Source organism: Dipodomys merriami, unplaced genomic scaffold, assembly GCF_024711535.1.
Source record: "Dipodomys merriami isolate MVZ:Mamm:240054 unplaced genomic scaffold, mDipMer1.0.p SCAF_167, whole genome shotgun sequence".
Classification (NCBI taxonomy): Eukaryota; Metazoa; Chordata; class Mammalia; order Rodentia; family Heteromyidae; genus Dipodomys; species Dipodomys merriami.
This window is the reverse complement of record NW_027203015.1, coordinates 2,529,337-2,553,559: the sequence shown is the minus strand read 5'-3', so window position 1 is coordinate 2,553,559 and position 24,223 is coordinate 2,529,337. Positions and strand designations below refer to the sequence as shown.

General features: G+C 37.2%; 2 pseudogenes; one reads left to right on the top strand and one right to left on the bottom strand.

Annotated features, from left to right (window-relative positions):
• Positions 1-2,413: 2,413 nt before the first annotated feature.
• Positions 2,414-2,512, bottom strand: LOC138828905 (U6 spliceosomal RNA; annotated as a pseudogene).
• A 17,341-nt stretch (positions 2,513-19,853) lies between these two features.
• On the top strand, positions 19,854-19,950 carry LOC138828902 (U6 spliceosomal RNA; annotated as a pseudogene).
• Positions 19,951-24,223: the final 4,273 nt, after the last annotated feature.

The following is a 24,223-nucleotide window of genomic DNA, read 5'->3' as shown; positions in this document are numbered from 1 at the left end:
TTTAGAGATAGCTTGCTATCCTAGGTGTTGATAAACCTTGTAATATTTCTCTGTGATTTTCTCATGGTTATTCAGGGATTATTGCAGACTAATCTGAAATTTTGTTTTGGTCAATAGTTGTCTGTCTTTGCTTGGTTACTGTTTCTGTGCTGGTAGAGAGAGTCTGTACCTGATCTCGGTTCTGTTGGTGGCCGACCTCCAGCTGCTGGTCTGACCCACACAGGATTCTCAGCTCTCTGCTGTAGATCACTGGCAGTTCCCGCCTTTACATGGGATGAGCAGCCTAGACTGCTCCTGTTTATTCCTACAGGTGTTCTTGGCAAGTTCGGATGTGCTGGATGTACTCTCCCAGATGCTGGAGTCTGCTATGGTCTCCTGATGTTTTGTTTTGTTTTATATTTTTGGCTATTTGTGGGCTTGAACTCTGGTCTTGGGTGCTGTCCCTCAGCTCTTCAGCTCAGGGCTGGAACCCTACCATTTGACCCATAGCACCACATCTGGCCCTTTCTGCTTATGTTTTGCTGAGGAATCAGATCCAGGGCCTCTTGCAATCACTGTACTGCTGAGCACATTACCAGCCTGAGCTCCTGACTATTATCGGGTGCTGGAGGCCTGTGTTGTTCAATTCCTAGCCTAGAATACATGGGTCAGGTTCTTGTGGGGTTTGAGCTTCTCTTGTCCTGAACCCCCTGCATCTTTTGCTGTCACAGGCATGATTACCAGGAGTGCAGTTCCCTGTTTTTCTCCCCTCTGCTGAGGCGTATGCTCAGCTTCTGATTTCAGTTGGGAGGAGTTGGTTATGTTGCTCAGGCACCAGATCCCCAGGCCTGGTCCCAGACCCCAGCCTGGGCACACCTGTTGGACCTGTGCTGCTGTGTATCCCACCTAGATTATGCAGCTTGGAGTACACAGTTCAAATTTCTTCCACCGTTGGGTGTCTTGACCCAGTGGTGCTGTTCAAGGCTTGGGCGTTAACGCTTCCTTCCAGGGCCTCTCTTGTTCTAGCCTGGCCAGCTGAGTGTGATCCATGGGCTGGTGGAGCTCTTGAAAAGTTTCTAGTTTTAGTGGGTCCTGTGGTGCAGGTTTTGGGGTAGGGGTTCTGGGGATTCCCACAAGCTTTTGAGGAATACACTGTCTCCCTTGAGGAATACACTGTCCCCTGCAGGGTAATCACCCTGGAGCTAGTTGTTTCTGTGTGATGTAGGTTGTTGGTTGCCATTGCAGTCACAGTTCAATTGAGGTGGTTGTGGGATAGGCTGAGAGGTGGTGGCTCTGTGTGTTTCTTTTCTGTCAGTGCCTCCATTGACACTGTTTGGGTCCGCTCCACGGGATGGGCCTCCGGCCTCCACCCGAGGGGTGGGGAGGTCCTCTGTGCAGGTACTGATTGCTGGGGTTTGTCTCTGTTTGCGCTCTCTGGATCAGCACCAGTTCCTTTCAGTTCTGCTCTGGTGTTCTGTGGGCATCTCATGTATCTCTGAGGTTCCTGCCATGGGGCTGAGTGGCTTTGGTGGGATGGAGCCTCTCTGCTCCAATGGAGAGTGATGGGAAGGGGTGGGATCTTTGTGTAAGTTCCCTGCTCAGAGGATTCTTCATTCGTCAAGATCAGCCAGTCTGACACTGTTACCTCAGGGGTCTTTGGTGCGGGTGATCTGCAGACAACTCCCTGTGTCTCTGGGCCACCGGCAGCTCCCACCAGGCTGGGCTGGCCATGGCTTGGCACGCTGCTTTGTGGCCAATAGACGTTGGGGGAGGCGTCTTCAAGTTTCTCTGTTGTGAAATTCTTCTATTCAATTTCTGTTTTTCTCTGGATGTTGATTTTTGTTGTTGTTGTCGGTCTCTTGGGGAGATTAAACGTTGGAACTCAAACTATCTTTTTGGTTTTGGAGAGCTGTGGCATTCCCCTACTTCCCCGTCACCGTCTTGGACCCCCTCGAGTTTTTGCTTTTTTTATTCAGAAATAATTTTAATTTATCTGTTGAAATGAGTACTAAAGAAACTAAAGATATTTCTGGTGCTTATGTGAAAAATTATACTTTAAAATATTCTGTATTCTGTTTGTATAATGCTCATAATCTATTTTATTCTTTCCTAGATATAAGACTTTGAATTCTACATTGTTTTATAATATATAGGTTCATTAATAAATGTGTCCTTTCAGATTGCATTCCATACCAAAACAGTTTAAGATTCCTTTTTTACTAGGTCCTTATAGTATATTTCTTTGGAATAAAATGACAATGTTGTCTAATTTTAAAGTTTTATAATGATTATGCTATATAAAGGCCTTTCTAAGGTGAAGATTTAATACACTGATGTCAAACTTTTATTTATATGAATTACATATATTGTTACACTTGTAATTTTGTAATCAACTTTTTAATAATTGTTTTTCATTTCTTGCGTCTGAAGAATGAAAAATCTGGAATAATTCACAGATTTTCATATCATCCTTTGCAATTGCCATGTTAATCTCTGTATTGGTGTAATTTGGGTACATGTGCTGCTGAAGCATGTAATGTCCTCTAAATTTAGGTAGTTAATGATGCAATATTTACACAGGATTATATCCTTGGGTGCCTGTTTGTAACAAGGAAACCTTATTGTTCCTAACAATGCTACTGATCTTATTTCCCTAAAATTCTGTGTATAATGGAAAATAATTATATTGTTCAGTTTGTAATTTTTTTGTCAATGACTATTTTAAATCTTTTTCATTTTAGTTTAATCATACATTGAAGCATTTTTAGTTAGGTCCAAAGGGGATGGCTTTTTCAAGTACTTATTTATTCAACTGAGTTTGCTCTGTGTAGCTAACGGATTCAAAGTAAGCCTTGCTTAAGAGCTACTTCTAAACTTCTGCAGCTGAAATTTTCCCAAATGCGGTCTCATTGGCACAAACGTCTACCTGACACTTTACCCTTCTTCCATGTAGGATCAGACCAACCAGAATATCTTACCCTGATCGCGTAAATTGTCTTACTTGAACAAAATAAATCTTAGTTCCAAGGGATCATAGAAAAATGAATATTTCAGACAGAACTTTTCAGATTGGAAGGTTTTTATCAAAATATAATTGTTTATCATACCTACCATTTCAAAAGTAGCTAAAGCCAAGAAGGTGAAAAAATTGTTCATATGCATGATTACCTAATGTCCTGGCCTATCTACCTTCCAACCAGGCAGGAACTTAGACTACTGCCTTTCTATCACCAAATATTGTCATAGCTCCAGGAGAAGTCCATATGTTTCTCCTTGTTATTAGGCCTTAAACTGGTAATGTTTCCCCTTGCCTCCAGTCTGTAAATCTACAAAAGGTAAAGGTTTAAGTCTAACTCTATCAAACACTGAGGTAGAGATAATGGAAAAATACTTTAAATCAGAGTTGCTTTTGATACCCTAACCAAAACAGAACAATGCAAAACATGTGCCATTTTTTATATTATATATAGTTATATATTTTATATTTATATGTGCTGATTTTATATTTCACACAGTGAAACTTACTAGAATCAATTGATAATTTGACAAATAAAGTGATATTTATTTATTCCTATAAATATAATTGGAATATAAATAATTAGGTTTAGAATATATATTAGAATATAAAAAGTATCAATGCAATGTCTTCGGTATACACTTGCGATACCTTCTAATTGCTCATGGTCTTCTGAATTCACATTGTTAAAAATCAATGTTGTTTTACTCTAATCTATAAGAGATTTTACTCTGATGCTCTGTTTATTGTTTTAACTCACTGGTCCCAAACTGTTTTTCTACATATTTCTGATGCATTCCTACATATTATACTCCAATTGTCCTAATACGATATCTAATCTTCTATAGACCCATGGGTCCTAATATCTTATGGCTTAGTTACCTGCATCATCAGATAACAGGGGCAAGACTTCTCAACTAGGCTTATGCAACATGCCAGCAGACAGTAACTGAAAATCCATCTCAATTTCTCATTTCTTATATTTCAGGGCTCCAATTCCTTGAGAAACAAGAATTAGCAGCAAGCAATTGTGTAATGTAAGGCAACTTAAAATGAAAGATGAAGTCTCAAAATGGAGAGAAATTACTGTATTTCAAACTGAATTTACAGATGACCAGCCCATATGAGTGAACAAGATCAGAAAGTGTCACAAGATTTTTTTTAATACCCCTCCCCTAATGACTAACGTAATATTTCAGTCCAGCATTAGTCGGCCCAAAAAATAGTTCCTGGAAAGATAGATCCGTGATTGATCTACCATGGTCAGGAAAACGACTTAGAGGTTAAATGTAATTCAGCAAAACATTAATTGAGAAGATCGTTTGTGCTTCAAAACACTGGTACTTTAGTACAACTTCGTTCTCTTGTATAAAAATGTTGTCATTCTCAAACCAACCTACATTTAATCTCCTGAAAGTGTATTCCTTTTCAAATAAACTTTTTGAAATCACACTTACCAAAATAACATTTGATAAGTAGATGACACTTAGTGACATTACAAGTTTTTCAAGTGTAGGGAGCAAGTTACAATACAGTTGATTCATTTACCCAGCACTAATGTCAGACAGGTTCAACCATTCATTAAAGTCTAGAAATAGTACCACGCACCATTTGTGTTGCTCAGTAGGTGCCTTCCAGAAATTTGTTAAATAGGTCAGCCTCCCATATTTCAACCCTAAACATTAGCTAATAAAGTAAATTTCATCACTTAATAAGGGGCATTTTAAAAAGTCACAAATACTTGCCTTATCATAGGCTGTTTTGTTTTCCCTCTGTCTAACACAGTAAGAAATATGTCTTTAAGTCTTGAATATGGGTACTCATTTGAGATGTGACAAAATATATCTTCTATTTCTATCATATACTTCTATAGTAGTATATGTTACTTTTCTTCTTTTTCCAAAACTTATATGTAGTAGAAAGTTTTATTCCATGTAAAATAAAATAATCACACATATTGTACAAAACCATTTATAAAAACTGGTAGTTAAGAATACATTCAAAGCCATTTTTAAACTTTCTTGTTGACTAATGATTAATCTTGAAATGGATGAGAATATAATCATGTATAGGTGTTTCAAGTCTCCAGTCTTGCATATTGTTATTGCAGATGAATGAATTATGGAAATATAAGCTGACATTAGTTCAAGTATGTGCAGGACTGAAACTCCATGGAATGTATATAAACCTTTCAAATATTAACAGACAGTTTAACAGAATGACTATCAGGAAGTTGAAACCAGAGAGCCATAATAGTAAAGACATCAAATGAATGAAAAATGGAACAAGGGGCAAGTACAGCTAGAATACTCAATGTACACATTTGAGAAAGGAAGTGGTAAATCGGAAATAAATCTTGGAGAAGGGGTGGTTGAGAATGATAGAAGGTGTCACTGTGATCCAGGAGCAATGGATAATTAGGTGGACAAATTTAATTGTAAGACACTTGCACAACCTTTGGAAATTCAGTTAAAAAACACAAAAACACATAAAAATCACAACTAAACAGCAATCTGTAGGGAGTATGAATATGACCTCTCAAAAATTTTAAGCAGTTAATGGAGGAAAGTCTTAGTAAAAGCAAACAAAAATGTTCAAAGAGGATAGTTTGGCGTAGGGGAGGATTCTGAACAGATTTAAATAGATTATCTAAGGTTATAAATCACCTATATCTGCTGCAAATATTATCTTTCTGAACTTGATACTCCAGTCCTGAGCCACAATTGATAGCTTGGAAATATGTAATGGAAGAAACAAGATGAAGAACCCATTACTCCACTGTAGAGAAAGCAATCCTCTATTTTTTCTCTCATCTCTCTTCACTACATTTTATTCATACTTTTAGGTCAATTCATTTTGAATTACATTTTCCTTCTTTATTCTGGCAAAGTAATTGGTCAAATAATTCACTAAAAGTTATTTGCCACTTTTTTTGATTATGCTGTTTAATTGACTAAGCAAGTCCATTAAATTTTCCTCTTGCATTTTGTTGCCATGAAACAACATCTATGTTAATGAGGACAAATCTAATGTAAAAATTGTCTCCAGAAAACCAGTCCAAGAAACTGTGATTACAAATACTTGGCTAACTTTTTTCTTTTTCCTTTACCTTGAAAGTCTTCTTGTGTCTAAATTGCCCAGAAAAATAGGTACTCCATCACTTTTTCTTTCAATCAATTCTAAACTCAAGGATATATTTTGCTAACAAGATGCTTAGAGGAAGCCAAAATATACTCCATTTTTATATTCTCACTTAAGACTCTCCTTAGATACCATATCAGGAACAGTGAAGTTTTTCTTTGCAAAACTTTTTCAATATATTATTTTTCTCTTGTTCTTGCATTTGCTCACCAAGATGTATGGAGAAGAATAGAGGTAAATCACCCATACCTTAGAAGACAGGTCTGTTACAAAAGGACAATGCTTCTGTGTCCTACTTCTATGTCCTCCTCTCAGCAATTTCCTGATTTCCAATTAAACACAGCTTCTTGGCTATTGAAGCCTCACCCACTGCTTCATCTTCATAGTTTCTCTTTTAAAACTCTTTTAAGGGTAGAGACCCAGCTATATACAACCAATCTGAAAAAGATCCCAAACCTCAAAATCTAAAGGAGTTTTATGACTCTTCAGGAGGACGATTGGGAGACCTAGGACCCCCCATGCCAATCGTTTGATCATCACATTCCTGCCTCGGTTTGTCCCCTTTCCTATTGGCCAATATTCGTCGCTGTAACTGATCTGGATATGACCAGGTGTCAGGAATGGTAGTGGTTAGAGCCCCGTTCTTTTTTTGTCTAGGAGACAACTCCTCTGCTACTTGCACTCTCAGCAATCACTGGCAACCCAATGACTCATATCCTTTTGCAGGTTTTGTACGTGTTCCTCCATTTATTGTTCTGGCTACTAATGACTCTCAGTTTTCCCAGGTTCAATTGATTCATCCGTGCACTAAAAGAGCAGTAGGATTGATCCTTGCAATCGGTGCGCAATCATCGCTACAGTGGCTTCAGCTACCACCGCCGCTATATTGCTGTCCCAAAGCGTGTCCACCGTGCAACAGATAAACCAGCTCATCCCTCAACTGTCATCCATAGAATTATAACATTTACAAGTTGCCAATCATCTTAAGGGAGGCCTCCTTGTGCTCCAACAACAAATAGACTTGCTCCAAGAACAGATTACATTTCTTTGATTACAACAAGGAGGACTATGTAATGCTATGACTACTTCTGTCTGTCAGCTTTCCACTCCCGCACCCAATTTCACTGAACTTAGTAACTACATCAAAGTCCCTAAGTCCCTTAAGTAGTTAAACTTCAACCAAAACCTGCTGCATGATGTTACCCACCTAAACCAGACCACCATTCAGCTTATTCCCGCTGTCTCCTTTTTAGAAGATGTGCTTAAAAAGTTACAACAATGGTTTTCGCCATCCTCTCTGGTCATCTGGGGAGGCCGTGCACTTGTAGGGCTTACTCTCTTAGGAATTATTAAATGCTTGCACTCCCGGCAAAAATGCCTCCAATGACGGGTCACCATAATGACGGTCCTTTTAAAAGAAAAGGGAAAATTTGTGGGTAGAGCCGGTCAGAACTGGTTGAGTCAGCTAGAGTAGCAGTTGAAGCACACTTCCTGCTCATAGAGACGGGACCCACAGGCACGTCTGCCTAGCTTTACAGCCATGAGCTGTCCATGCTCCCTACATTCCCCCAGGGGACCAATCAGTGCCTTTCACCAAGCAATGCCCATGATCAACTCCCCGCTAAGTAATTGGCTTGGAAGGACTCAGGAGGTTGGGAACGCTGGGCCTATAAAATCCCAACCCTTGTGCAGAAATAAACCAGACCTGCTTAAGCCTGTTCTCCCAACGTGTGTTCCTTGAGTGCGTCGTTCACACTTACCTCCTGCCGGAGATCTAGCCCTACAATGTAGCAACATGGGAGGCCTTATAGTCCTTCACCTTCATTAGACTTGAAGCTAAGAATCTGTGATTAGTTGGAAATCAGGCAAGAGCTAAGAGGAGGACAGAGAAATAGGACATAGGAGCATTGTCCTTTTGTAAAAGACACTGTCATCCATGGTATGGGTGATTCAACTCTATTCTTCTCCATACATCTTGTTGAACAAATGCAAGATGAAGAGAAAAAAATAATCTATTGAAATAATTTTGCAAAGAATAACTTCACTGTTCCTGATATGGTATCTAAGGAGAGTCTTAAGAGAGAAGATAAAAGTGCAGTATTCTTCTGTTTCCTCTAAGCATCTTGTTATCAAATATCTTTGAGGTTATAAGTGATTGATCCAAAAATTGGCAGAGTACTTATTTTTGAGGGCACTTTAGACACAAGAAGACTTTCAAGGTAAAAGAAAAAAGAAAAATGTATAGGTAAATATTTGTGATCACAGATTCTTGGACTGGTATTTTGGAGACAAAGTTTTACATTAGAGATTGTCCTCATTAACATTGATGCTGGGTTTCTGTGGCAACCAAATGCAAGGAGGAAGTTTAATGGACTCGCTTGGACAAGAAAACAGCATGATAAAAAAATGGCTTATAATATTTAGTGAATTATTTTGACCAATTACTTTGCCAGAACAAAGAAGGAAATATTTAATTCAAATCACTTGAATTAAACTTATGAATAAAAGTAGTCAATATAAATTAGAGAAAACGTAGAAGACTGTTTCCTCTCCAATGGAGTAATGGGTTTTTGATCTTGTTTCTTCCATTCTATCTTCACAAGCTATCAAGTGTGGCTCAGGACTGGAATATCCAGTTCAGACCAAGAGAACTCGCAGAAGAAAATATTTGCAGCATATGTAGGTGATTTATAACCTTAAACAATCTATTTAAATCTGTTAAAAATTCTCCTCTATGGGCTGGGAAGGTGGCTCAGTGGTAGAGCGCTTGCCTTGCATGCCTGAGGCCCTGGGTTCGGTTCCTCAGCACCACATAAGCAAAAAGAAAAACAAAAAAAAAAAATTCTCCTCTACCCCAAATTGCTCATTTCGAACAGCTTTGTATGCTTTTCCCAAGATTGTCCTTCATTACCTATTTAAAATTTTGAGAGGTCATAATCGTACTCTATAGAGACTGCTGTTTGGTTGTGCTTTTTGTGTGTTTTTGTTTTTTGTTGTGTTTTTTCACTGAATTTCAAAAAGTTGTGAAAGTGTGTTACAAAAATGTCCATCTAATTGTCCAATGTTCCGGGATCAGAGTCATTCCTTCTATCATTCTCAACCAACCCCTTCTACAAGATTTATTTCCGATTTACCACTTCCTTTCTCACATGTGTATATTAAATATTCTAGCTGTACTTGCCCCTTGTTCCATTCTTCGTTCATTCTATAGCTTTATTATTATTCCTTTAATATTATTAATATTAATTCAATTTCCTGATAGTCATTCTGTTAAACTGTCTGTTAGTACTTTGAAAGGTTTATATACATTCCATGGAGTTTCAATTCTGCATATACTTGAACTGATGTCAGCTCATATTTCCATAATTCATTCATCTGAAGTAACAATTTGCAAAACTGGAGACATGAAGCACCTAGACATGATTTCATTGCCCTCCATTTGGAAGATTAATCTGTAGTCAACAAGAAAGTTTAAAAATGGCTTAGAATATATTCCTAAATACCAGTTTTTATAAATGGCTTTGTAGAGTGGTGTGTGATTATTTTATTTTACATGGGATAATATTTTCAACTACCTATAAGTATTGGCAAAAGAAGAAATCTAAAATTTACTACTGTAGAGGAAAATGATAGAAATAGAAGACAGATTGTATGTTTGTCAAATCTCTGATGAGTACCCATATTCAAGACTTAAAGTCATATTTCTTACTATATTAGACATATAGGGAAAACATAAAACACCATATGATAAGGCAACTATTCATGACTTTTTAAAATGTACTTATGTGATGAAATTTATTTATTAGCTAATGTTTTGGTTTGAAATATTGGAGGCTGATCTATTTAACAAATTTTCAAAGGCACCTACTGAAAAACACAAATGGTGGGGGGTACTATTCCTACACTTTAATGAATGGTTGAACCTGTTTGGCATTAGTGCTGGGTGAATAAATCAACTATATTGAAACTTGCTCCCTACACTTGAAAGACTAGTAACATCACTAAATATCATCACTTGTATAGTGTTATTTTGTCAAATGTGATTTTTAAAAGTTTATTTGAAAAAGAATATACTTTCAGCAGATTAAATGTAGGTTATCATTTGTTTGAGAATGACAACATTTTATACTACAAAACCAAGTTTACTGAAGTACCAGTGTTTTGAAGCACTAAGGATCTTCTCAATTAATGTTTTTTGAATTATATTTGACCTCTATTTCAAGTATTCCTAACATTGGTAGACCAATTATGGATCTATCATTCAGGAACTATTTTTTTGCCTGCTGATACTGGACTGAAATAATTCATTAATCATTAGGAGAAGGGTATTACAAATAATCTTGTGACATTTGTGGTCTTTTTCACTCATATGGCATGGTCATCTGAAAACGGAAAGTTTGAATTACTGTACTTTCACATTTTGTGATTTCATCTTGCATTTTAAGTTGCCTTGCATTTCCCAATTGCTCACTGCTAATTCCTGCATTTCAAGGAATTGGGGCCCTGAAATATAAGAAATGAGAAATTGAGGTGGGTCTTCAATTACTTTCTCTTGGCATGTTGCATGGGCATAGGTGGGAACTTCTGCCCTAGTTATCTGATGAGGCGGATAACTGGGACCTGGGATCCTAGGACCCATGGATCCTGTAGAAGAATAATACCTTTTAGACACCATATCAGCAAAATTTGAGTATAATCAGTAGGAATGCTTCAGAAATATGGAGAAGAGTTCTGGGAAGATGGCGGAGGAGAAGCTGGAATCTGAACAAGCTCTCGCATAGAAAGTAGTTTTAGAATTCCAGTGAACAGTCCTAAGCCAGAGAATCACACCAAGTGTGCCATCACAGGACAGAGAGTTAGACAAGAGAGGGGAAGCCAAGGAAACGCATCAGCTGCTGCTCCGGCGGCGGGGTCGCGGCGGCAACCACCGCCGCGGAGTCATACCTGAGACACAGAGAGTCGGGACGAAGGAGCCAGACGCAGCGGACGAGCGGATCCAACTCAACACCAACAAGAACCGACAAGGAGCGAACATCTTCATCCTGCTGTTTGCAGACCAGAGACGACCCAGGATCCAAGACTCGGCGTGAGTACAAGCCCGACATCCTCACTCCTCAGGGAGCAGAGGAGGGAAGGCCACCCCTCCCCCTCCAGCACCGGTGATCTCCATCTTGGATACCAACAAAGCTCGGAGGAGCTGCTAGCTCCAGCTCAGGCCTTGGAATAAAACGAGTCATTTAGCAGGTCACAAGAACTTAACGCCGAAGTGACCGGCCAGACTCAGCTCCATCCAGGGAAAAGTCACCCAGCTCAGGCGCCAGCCATCGGAGTGCCTTGCCTCACTGGGTAACCAGAGCCAGAGGCTGCCCCTCCCTCTAGCAGCCACCACAATCAATTGAAAAACAGAAACCCTGAGAATGGCTCCAGGCTGGGCTCTGTGAGCTTTATCACAAAATAGCCCCAGGGAAAAGCTACTGTTTGTTGAAAGGCCTCAATTCTACCCAGAACCTAGCCTCATCACCACATCCCCCTCTTTTGTGACTCTCAAAGCAGACCACCCTCCCAGAAAACTAACCTGGGAGGGGGATCTCAAAATCTTGGGTAAAGCAGAGCATTTTTCTGCCTCTTCCAACCAACCGACTTAAGAAACAAATCAAGCCACAGGACCTCAAGCTGACCAGAGACTCCAACAAGAGACTGGTTGCAGACAAAAGGGAGATACAGGATTCTTCCCACTCCCCCCCCCAAAAAAAAATCAAAAGACTTTTTTTTCTTTTTTTTCTTTTTTTTTTCTTCTTCTTCTTCTTCTTTTCTTTTTTTTGCTTGTTTTTTGTTTTTTGTTACCATATATATATATATATATATATATATATATATATATATATATATATATATATATATATATATATAAATAAATTTTTTCCCTTCTAAAACTTTTATTAATCTTTAATTTTTGCCTCTTCTGAAAAAATAATTGTTTTCCAGTAACTTTTTTTTTTCTCATCTTATAATTTTTATTTTAGGAATACGTGAATGAGAGTTTTCCTTTCTTTTCTTGTCTTCTTTCTCTTTTTCTTTCTTTCTTAATTATCTTTTTGTTTTTTATCTAGCTCTACTGAACTTCTGATCTTTTCTTTTCCCTTTCCCATCCTTAAAGATTTTCACATCTCCTCTATGTCCCTCCCCTTCTCTGAACATATTCACATTCCTCTCTAAATAGACGGTCTTTTAACCTCTATAATAACATTAATTTTTACGTTTCTATTCTTTTTCTGGTCTCTCTTTATTCCCCTACCGTCTCTTCTTTTTTTCTCTCTCTCTACTTGCATCCTACCCAACCCATTTCCTGCACTGTGATTAGGACATAGTTAACTCTCCCTGTGCCTCCCCACACCAATCTATTCCCAATTTTTACCCACATCTCTCCCTAATCCTAATAATTTCTGGTTTTCCAAATTCTTTTCTGCGGTTCGAAGTCCTTTAACATATAGTCGTTTGATGTTGAATAGATGTATCTGTTGAACTAGATTGTATCTGTAGACTATTGACTGTACAAATGCAAACTTTGGTTGATGGTTGCCTTAAGATAGTGTTCTAACACAAAACTGGTGCAATTTTATCTCAAATGGGCCGAGAAAGCCGGAAAAACACAAGAAAAATGGCAAATTCGGGTATCTCAATTCCCAACCTTGATAATCAGGGATTAGAACAGATAAAGAATAATCCAGAGGAGAGTTCCCAAATAGCTCTACAAACACTAATAGCAAACATGATAAATGAGAAGTTTGACAATGTACAAAGGACTCTGTATGAGCGTGATAGGGAGAGAGAGGAGGCATCCCAGAAGTTTATACAGGAATATCATAAGCGTGAGAAAGCTTCTCAAAAACTGATACAGGATTTGCGTGAACAACTTGAGAATACTCAAAGAGAAAGGGAGGAATGGCGTGAGCAGGCAGAGAACACTCAAAGAGAACTGCAGGAATCCCACAGAAGGGAGGAAACTAATCAAAGAGTAATTCACGAATTAAGAGACCAGGTAGAGAATACAAAAATATCACTAAAGGCATTCATGGAATCCATTAACAAAGAGCTGAAGGAAGTCAGGGAGACCACAAAAGGAATGCTGAATGGAACCCAACAGAAGGAATGGCAGTCCAAAGTAACCATAACCAATGAACTAAGTGATTTGAGAACAAACACTGAACACCAAATTAAGGAAGTAAAGAAATTCATACAAGACCTAAAAGAGAGCTTCAACAAAGAACTTGAAGCCATCAAAGCTGACCAATTAGAAGGAAAAGAGATAAAAAACAAAGTAGAGAGTCTTGACAGCAGGTTAGACCATGCAGAAGATCGAATCTCAGGGATTGAAGACAGCCTAGATATTATAGAGAAAGAACATACAACCATCCAAGACAAGTCCAAGAAATATGATAGGTCTATCCAACACCTGGAAGACACCATCAGAAGGCCCAATCTAAGGATAATGGGTGTAGAGGAGCACCTAGAAACAGAAGTTAATGGTCTAGGAAATTTGTTTAACAGGATCCTAGCAGAGAACGTCCCAAACATACAAAAAGATAGGCCTATTCAGATACAAGAAGCTTTTAGAACCCCAAATAGACCAGACCAGAATAGGACATCCCACTGTCACATTATAATCCACACAGGATCAACCCAGACCAAGGAAAAGATCCTTAAAGCTGTCAAGGAGAAAAGGTTAATCACCTATAAAGGGAAACCAATTAGAATTAGCTCAGATTTCTCAGCAGAGACAATCAAAGCAAGAAGATCCTGGAATGACGTATGCCATGCCCTAAAAACAAACAACTATCAACCAAGAATACTGTACCCAGCTAAACTCTCCTTCATAACTGAAGGCCAAATAAAAACCTTCCATAGCAAAGAAAAATTGAAACAATACATCTCCACCAAACCAGCCCTACAAAAGATTCTTAAAGATGTCCTACACATAGAAAACCAACAAGAACGCAACAAAGGCCAAGAAACTGCACCCAAACTGAGAATCCAAGAACCTTAGGAAGAACCCAGCTTTCACAGCCCCCAAGAAGGTGGATAACATGGCAGGAACTCCCAAATACCTCTCAGTCCTATCTCTTAACTTTAACGGACTGAACTCTCCAATTAAGCAACATAGACTGTCTAATTGGATTAAAAAACAAGACCCTTCTATCTGCTGCCTGCAGGAGTCACATCTTGCCCGTAAAAACAAACATATTTTCAAGGTTAAAGGCTGGAACAAAATCTACCAAGCAAACGGCCCTCATAAACAGGCGGGAGTTGCAATCCTAATATCAGATAAAATAGACTTCAAATTAAAATTCGTGAGAAGAGATAAAGAAGGTCGCTACATACTAATTAAAGGATCTCTCCTTCAGGAGGATATTACAATTCTAAATACCTATTCGCCAAACAATGGAGCACCCAAATTTATCAAAGAAACACTACTTTCCCTCAAATCCCATATAGATCCAAAGACATTAATTGTTGGGGATTTTAACACACCACTCTCCCCACTAGATAGATCAACTCGGCAAAAACTCAACAAAGAAACCGCAGATCTAAACAGCTGCATAGATCAACTAGACTTAACAGACATTTACCGAACATTTCACCCAGCAGCATCAGAATACACGTTCTTCTCAGGAGCACATGGAACGTTTTCTAAAATAGATCACATTTTAGGCCACAAAGCAAACTTGTCTAAATTCAGAAACATTGAAGGTATACCCTGCATTCTCTCTGACCACAAGGGAATAAAATTAGAACTCAACACCAAAAGCCACCAAAGAAAGTCCGGTATCACATGGAGGCTGAACAACACACTGCTGAACCATGAGTGGGTCATGGAAGAGATTAGAAAGGAAATTCAAATGTTCATGCTATTCAACAAAAATGAACACACAAATTACCAGCTCCTCTGGGACACAGCAAAGGCAGTACTCAGAGGCAAGTTTATAGCTCTGAGCTCCTACATCAACAAATTGGAGAGATCGGAAACTAGCAATTTAATGACACATCTAAACCTCCTTGAAAAAGAGCAGCAAGATAAACCCCAATCCAGTAGTCGGAAAGAAATAATCAAAATTAAATAAGAATTAAATGAATTAGAATCCAAAAAAACTATAGAAAGAATCAACAAAACAAAGAGTTGGTTCTTCGAAAAACTTAACAAAATTGACAGACCCTTAGCAAACCTTATCAGAAAAAGGAGAGAACACACCCAAATTAATAAACGCAGAGATGACAATGGAAACATCACCAAGGAAACAACCAAGATTCAGAACATTATAAGGGAATACTTCTCAAAACTTTATGCTAATAAGTTTGAGAACTTGACAGAAATGGACTTTTTCCTAGCAAATATTGACATGCCAAAACTAAACCAAGATGAGTTAAACCAGCTTAACAGGCCCATATCAAGCATTGAAATAGAAACAGCAATAAGAGACCTCCCAGCTAAGAAAAGTCCAGGACCAGATGGTTTTACAGAGGAACTCTACAAGGCCTTCAAAGCAGAGCTCACACCAATACTCCTCAAACTCTTCAATGAAATTGAAAGAGAAAGCTCACTATCGAACACATTCTATGAAGCCATCATAACCCTCATCCCAAAACCAGGCAGGGACTCATCAAAGAGAGAGAACTATAGACCCATTTCTTTGATGAACATTGATGCAAAACTTCTCAACAAAATTTTGGCCAATCGACTTCAACAATTCATCCAAAAAATCATACACCATGATCAAACAGGATTCATTTCAGGGATGAAAAGCTGGTTCAATATACGCAAATCAATTAATATTATTCATCACATCAACAGGGTCAAGAATAAGAACCACATAGTTATCTCAATAGATGCAGAAAAAGCATTCGACAAGATCCAACACCCCTTTATGATGAAGGTTCTGGAAAAATTAGGAATCCATGGAACATTCCTCAATACAATAAAGGCTGTATATGACAAACCTACAGCCAGCATTATACTCAATGGTGAAAAACTAAAGCCATTTCCTCTTAACTCAGGAACAAGACAAGGATGCCCACTCTCTCCACTTCTCTTCAATCTAGTATTAGAATGCCTAACTACAGCAATAAGACAAGATGCAGACATAAAGGGGATCCAAATAGGGAAAGAAGAAATAAAACTCTCCCTCTTTGCAGATGACATGATCTTGTATTAAAAGAATCCCATAGACTCCACTCCCAAATTACTCAAACTGATTCAAAACTTTGGCAAAGTAGCAGGGTATAAAATTAACCCCCAAAAATCAATGGCTTTTCTATTTGCCAACAATGAGAAAAGTGTGGCTGAAATTAGGAAAGCAACTCCATTTGTAATAGCCCCACAAAAAATAAAATACCTAGGAATTAACTTAACCAAAGAAGTGAAGGACCTCTATGATGAAAACTTTAAAATCTTGAAAAAGGAAATCAACACAGAACTTAAAAAATGGCAAAACCTCCCATGCTCCTGGATTGGCAAGATTAACATCATGAAAATGGCAATACTTCCAAAGGCTATCTACAAATTCAAGGCGATACCTATCAAAATTCCACCCTCATTCTTCAAGGAAATAGAGGAGGCAATCCAAAAATTCATATGGAACAATAAAAGACCCCTAATAACAAAAACGCTCCTCAACGGAAAGAACACTGCTGGAGGAATATCAATACCAAATTTCAAACTCTACTATAAAGCCATAGTAATCAAAACAGCTTGGTATTGGCATAAGAACAGACCTCAGGACCAATGGAATAGAATTGAAAACCCAGAAATGAACCTACAGACCTATAGCCATCTAATCTTCGATAAGGAAGCTAAAACAATAGAATGGAAGAAAGACAGCCTCTTCAGTAAATGGTGCTGGCAAAAGTGGTTAACTACATGTAGAAAACTAAAGCTAGATCCTTATATATCACCGTGCACCAGAATCAACTCCAAATGGATCAAAGACCTTGAACTCAAAGCCGACACTCTGAAAACATTACAGGATGGAATAGGAGAAACCCTAGGTCTCCTTGGCTCAGGTCGAAATTTTCTGAATAGAGACCCGGAAGCACAACAAATCAAAGAAAGGTTGGACAAATGGGATTGCATAAGATTGCAGAGCTTCTGCAGGGCAAATGACATAGCTGGCAAGATCAATAGAAAGCCCACCGATTGGGAGAAGATCTTTACTAGCCATACAACGGACAAGGGTCTCATATCTAAAATATACTTGGAACTCAAAAAATTAAACCACCCAACAACAAATCCTCAAAGAAACAACTGCCCAATAAATAAGTGGGCGAAAGACTTAAAGAGAAGCTTCTCTGAAGAAGAAAGAAGGATGGCCAATAGACACATGAAGAAATGTTCAACATCCCTAGCCATAAAAGAAATGCAAATCAAAACAACATTGAGATTTCACCTCACTCCAGTTAGAACAGCAAAAATCAAGAACTCTAACAACAACAGATGCTGGAGGGGATGTGGACAGAAAGGAACCATACTTCATTGTTGGTGGGAATGTAAACTTGTTCAACCACTTTGGAAAGCAGTATGGAGGTTTCTCAAAAGACTTCACATAGATCTCCCCTATGATCCAGCAATCCCACTTTTGGGCATTTACCCAAATGTTTACAAACAAGACCACACTAAAGCTACCACCACAACTATGTTTATTGCAGCATTATTTACCATAGCTAAGACATGGAACCAACCCAGATGCCCCTCAGTAGATGAATGGATCAAGAAAATGTGGTATATATACACAATGGAATTCTATGCCTCCATCAGAAAGAATGACATTTCCCCATTTGTTAGGAAATGGAAAGGTTTGGAAAAAATTATATTAAGTGAAGTAAGCCAGGCCCAAAGAAGCATAGGACCCATGGTTTCCCTTATTTGCAATATCTGGTATAGGTATGAGTCAAGCGGAAAAGGTCAGATAATGTGATGTTAGGAAAATGAACCCTTAAATATGTATTTTAATGTTTTCGTTTCTTTCATGCATGTGTTTCTAACGCATTTATAAGATTATTTCTTTGTTGCTTTGTATGTCCCTCCCCCACAGTGTAACCCCCGCTTTCACTATATTTGATGTCAGTATAAAATGTGGAGGAGATGGGGACAAACAAGTCGTTTAAGGATTCAGGTGGACCTGTTGCAACAATGAGAAGTACAAAATGTCATGTCAAAACCAGCTTTACAATGTCGGTGTGGGGGGGGAGGGGGGTATAATTGGGTGGGGGGAGGGGGGTAAAATTGGGTGGGGGGAGGGGGGAGGCGGGGAAGGGAAGTGAAGGGTAAACAAAGGAGGAGGCTGCAATGCTTGGTAAGAAATGTATGCATTATCCTGCCCATGTAATTGTAGCCCCTCTGTACAGTATGTTCTCAAATAAAATAAAATACAATTAAAAAAAAAAAAGAAATATGGAGAAAAACAATTTGGGACCAGCGAGTTAAAACAATAAACAGAGCAGCAGAGTAAAATCCCTTATAGATTAGAGGAAAACAACATTTTTTTTTTACCATGTGAATTCAGAAGACCAAGAACACTTAGAAAGTATCACAAGTTTATACCGAAAACCTTGCATTGATACTTTTTATATTCTAATATATATTCTACTCCTGATTATTTATATTCCAATCTATTTATTGGAACAATATAAATTAATTTATCAAATTATCAATTAATTCTAGTAAGATCCACTGTGTGAAATATAAAATCAACACATATACGTATAAAATATATAATTATCTATAAGAAAAAGTTTTGCATTGTTCTGTTGTGGTTAGGGAATTAAAGGCAACTGTTTTAAAGCATTATTCCATTACCTCTACCTCATTGTTTGGTAGAATTAGAACTAAAGCTTTACCATTCGGGGATGTACAGCTTAGAGGCAGGAGGAAACACTGTGATTAAAAAACTACTAATTTAAGGCCTAATAACGAGGAGAAACATATGGACTTCTCCTGGAACTATGGAATATATTTGGTGATAGAAAATCAGTGGTGTAACTTCCTGCCTGGTTGGATGGTAGTCAGTCCAGGACATTAGGTAATCATGCATATGAACAATATTTTCACCTTCTTGGCTTTAGTTACTTTTGAAATGGTAGGGTGTAATAAGCAGTTATATTTTGAAAAAATACCTTCTAGTCCGAACAGTTCTGTCTGAACTGTTCGTCTCTCTATAATCCCTTGTAATTAAGATTATTTTTGCTCCAGTAAGACAATATATGCTGTCAGGGTAAGACATTCTGGTTGGGCTGTTCCTACATGAAGCAAGGGTAAAAGGTCAAGGAGACATTTGTGCCAGCAAGACCTCATTTGGGAAATTTTAAGCTGCAGAAGTTTAGAAGTAGCTCTAAGCAAGGCTTACTTTGAATCCATTAGCTCAACAAAGCTAAATCAGTTAATAAACAAGTACTTGAAAATCCATCACCTTTGCACCTATCTATAAAGGCTTCAAAGTATGATCAAATTTCAAATGAAAAAGACTTAAAGTAGTCATTTACAAAAACTTGCAAATGTGAGCAATCGAACAAACAACATAAGTTTTTTCCACCATACACAGAATTTTACAGAAATAAGATGAATAGCAATTTTGGGAACAATAAGGTTTCCTTGTTACAAATAGGCAACCAAGGATATATGCCTGTCTTAAGATTGCATCATTAATTACTTAAGTTTATAGGATACTACATGCTTCAGCAGCACGTGTAACCGAATTACAATACAGAGATTTATATGGCTCTTGCACAAGGATGATATGAAAATTTGTGAAGTATTCCATATTTTTCATTATTCAGATGCAAGAAATGAAAAACAGTTATTCAAAAGTTGATTACAAATATACAAGAGTAATAATATGTGTAATTCATAGAAATAAAAGTTAATTTGACATCAGTGTATTCAATCTTCACCGTTTTAGAAAGGCCTTTACATAGCATAACCTTTATAAAACTTTTGAAATAAGATAACATTGTCATTTTATCCCAAAGAAATAAAATTCTATAAGGACCTAGGAATTAAAAGAATCTTAAAATGTTTCTATATGGAATGCAATCTGAAAGAACACATGTATTAATGAACGTATGGATTATAAAACAATGTCGAATTCAAAGTATTGTATATAGGAGCGAATGAAATATATTATGGACATTATACAAACAGAATACTAAATATTTTAAAATATACTTTTTCAGACAAGCACCAGAAATATCTTTAGTTTCTGTACTACTCATTTCAACAGATAAGTTAAAATTATTTCTGATTTAATAAATCACAAACTCTATAGAAATCATTATAGATGTATACAAACAACTCGAATATATTTTGACATCAATGTCAGGCAATTCACTTGGAAGAATACCATGGAATACATGAATTTTTAAAGTAAGGTATTGCTGTTGCTTTGTATTGTGAAAATATTTTCTATGGACACATAGGATGGACTGGCAATTTTGAAATTTAAGAAACTTAACTGATCCATTAGGACTTAGGAGAACAATTTGTACAGCTTTCCACAACTTCAAAGAGGTAGTGATACATACTTATCCTTTTGGCAATATCAAATGCAGTTTCTTCCAAGTTGTGCTTCAGACCTGGCTTGATATAATGGTTCAACAGAAGGAGATCCCGCGTATCTTTGCTATATCTATTCCCAGCAGCAAGATGCAGGGGGTCAAGAGGCCTTTAACTTGGCCATTGGTATCTGCATCATGATGAAACAAAGAAGCCACTCTGTTATTATTCCATGTATAAGTACTGTGCAGGGATGTCCAGCCATTCGCAGTTATTACATGAATATTTGCCTTGAGCCACCAACTCATGGACAATATCTAAGTGTCCACTGTAGGCGTCTCGATGAAGAGGGGTATACTCATCGTCATCCCTAGTAATCACATGAGTGGCCTTTTTGGAAAATAGTCTCTGCACTGTAGTAAGGCGATTATTTTCAGCAGAACAAAGAAGAAATTTGCTTGGATACTATTTCATTTTTTTCTTGCAATTGATACCATTTCTCACTTTTTCATCTTGTTCCTCAACTTCATCAGAATTGCCTAACCAGAGACTTTGAGTGCCAATGAGAATGAGCTCTCCATGTATTTCCCCAATAGTTCACATTGGATGAAATGGTCAGAAAAATCTGGTGAATTTTCTGCATCTGTTTTTTTCACTATTATTTATTTTCTCTTTTTTCATTTTTACTATTCTAAATTATTCGAACTGGAGAGTAGGGAATTGGTAGAGAGCAGAGGAAAGATTTTCCTCCGTATTTAAAGGTACAGACTGAAAATGAGGACCAGTGTTTTCTTCTTGTGCAGCTTATTCTAAGAATGAGAAAACAGGAAATAATGTATTCTATGTAAATGAAGTGGGATATGGCAGAGCAGAAAGTGAAATGATGCAACCAAAAATATAAAAGCAAAATAAATTAGGATAATTGTGGAGCAATCATATTACCTATGAGAACCATGAAAGGGAGAGAGGGAGAGACAGATGTGCAATGATCTAGCTAGCCACAAAATCCATCCCTCTCATCAAATTATAGAGCAAATAAATTCATTTTTTAAAAGAGATGGAAATAGAATTTAAGATCAGATATCTCCATTGTTTTTAATTATATTCTTATTATCTTAAATACTTGTATAAGGGAATTTTCATTCAACATATCAGTTTTCTAAGTAAAATGGATCTTTATATAACTTTTCCACACCCTTCCAAACCTCGCCCCACTTTAATTTTTTCTAGTTTCATACTATCTGCATTGAATATTATACCTTCACTCTCTTCCTCCATATCTCTTTTTATTCCTTCCTTTTGACTTCCACTCACATATTCCAAGTGATAGTTTCCTGGTATCCATTTTGTTGGAGTAAAGTTCAATTTTATAAGAAATTACACCTTTGAAATACTCCTCTGCAAATAGCACGCTTTGGTTAATATTTTTGTGTAAACTTGTATAAATTTCTAGCTTCCAAATATGGCTCTGACTTAGTTCCATTAATATATTTTTAGATCTATCCTTTTCGTTGCAAATAATGTAAGAGTCTTCAAAATGGATGGGTTCAATCCAATTGTGTATATGTGCCACACTTTCTCTAATCATCACTCTGCCAAAGGGCATCTGGGCTGTTTCCTTAACTTGGCTACGGTGAATAGTGCAGCAGTGGACATGATTGTGAAAGTGATTTTACTGTTACATTTTGGAATAATTCATCACTTCCTTTGTGGGAGCAATACTCCATCCAGTTACCCAGAATAAGAACATCCTTCCCTTCATCTTCATCACATTGAATTGCAAGTCCTCAAAAACACACTTACCCCTACAGGTCTCAATAAGCTAAAACACCACTGTGCCCATATTCTTTCAAAACATTTTTCTCATAATTGTACATATAATTTAGTGAGAACCTTCTATGTACTTTCCTAATGTGGGAATGAGGGACATGACAGAGTAAACGTAAGAAATATGCAACTTAATTAGCTATTATCATATTTAAAATCATGTTCAGCTCTAATTCATAGCCTCACATAATATTATTTTAATCTTTATTTGATTACTTCATCTAACCCGTAAATTATATCAGGTGAGTTAAAAGCAAAGGCAAAAAGTGTGGTTTTATTTTGACACTCATGTGTGAGGTTGCACAACATGGGCAAATAGATGGATTGGAATTAATAGCTCTTATCCATTTTGTTAACGTAGAGATGATTTTCCCAACCTGATTCTTGAATTCGTATTCCATTCAACAACAAGAAACATGTGATAATTTCCTTTGTTTTGCTCCTTATTAAATTTTTTCCATTTTATTTTATAATGGATGATTTCATAAATGTACTGTAGATACAAAAATATGTTAAAATATTTCTATCCATATGCATTGATATATACATACTCACATATATTATGCAGGTTATAATGATAATGTATAATTTCAGTAACTGTACAATTTACTAAATTATTAAAACGATCGACAGCTCATGCCTGGCATCCTGGTTACTCGGGAGGCTGAGATCTGACAATCATTGTTTGAAGCCATCCTGGGCAAGAATTTCCAGGAGCCTCTTATCACCAAACAACCAACAGAAAATCAGAATTGGAACTGTGGTTCAAATAGTATAGCGGTAGCCTTGAGAGAAAAATCTCAGGGACATCATCCAGGTTCTTAGTTTAAGAAGTACAATCTACCCAAATAAAATCTATTTAATTTACACCTGTGTAATTAAAGTATTTCCATCACCCAAATGCACAACCATGCTCATTTGCAAGGTAACTCTGTTTTGTGTGAAGTACCATAAAATATTTTCACTTAAGTTGAAAGCATTGGAATGTGGGTTCATTCTATCTCTCTCATGCATTTTTCCACTCAAATATTCAAATCTTACAATTATTCCAATTATTTAAAATCATAGCTTTTTACTTTCATACCCAAATATTAGAGTTTGAATTGAGTGTCTTGTGCCCCATAAATGGGTGTTCTTACCACTTTGTTATGTCCCCAGCTCTAAATTATCCTGATTATTTTTCAGATCCTTGTGTATGACGTTGGGCTCAGTCCATGTTATGTTATTCTTCCTGGAATTTAGAATAACAGGTGCATGGCATTGTGTACTGATTTTTCTGTCCAGTCTGGGCTTTAACCTCTATCCTCAAGAGTAGACTCCCATGTAGTCAGGATTTTCATAAGTTTGTGATAGCTGATGTTGTTTTAAGTCTTTGCATTTCCTGCAGGTTCTTGACTACTAAATTAATTTGTTTTCTTGGGTTGTGTTGTTTCATTTGAATGTATGTGTTGAGTTGTTCCTCACTTGTCCTTTTGTTTCTTTCAATCAAGTTCTTACCTAAAGTGCTGAGAAACCAATTCTTCTTTTTCATGATAGTCAAGGTGAACATGATTTATTACAAAGCAATTTCAGTAATATTTAAACATCTTCATATCTATGGATGGTACATAAATGATAAGTGCTGCGATGGGTTTTTTTATTTTCACAGCAGTCTTTGCCATGCACAGACAGATCATCATAAAATCTATGAAGATAATAAAACTACAGATGCAAGCAAAGAG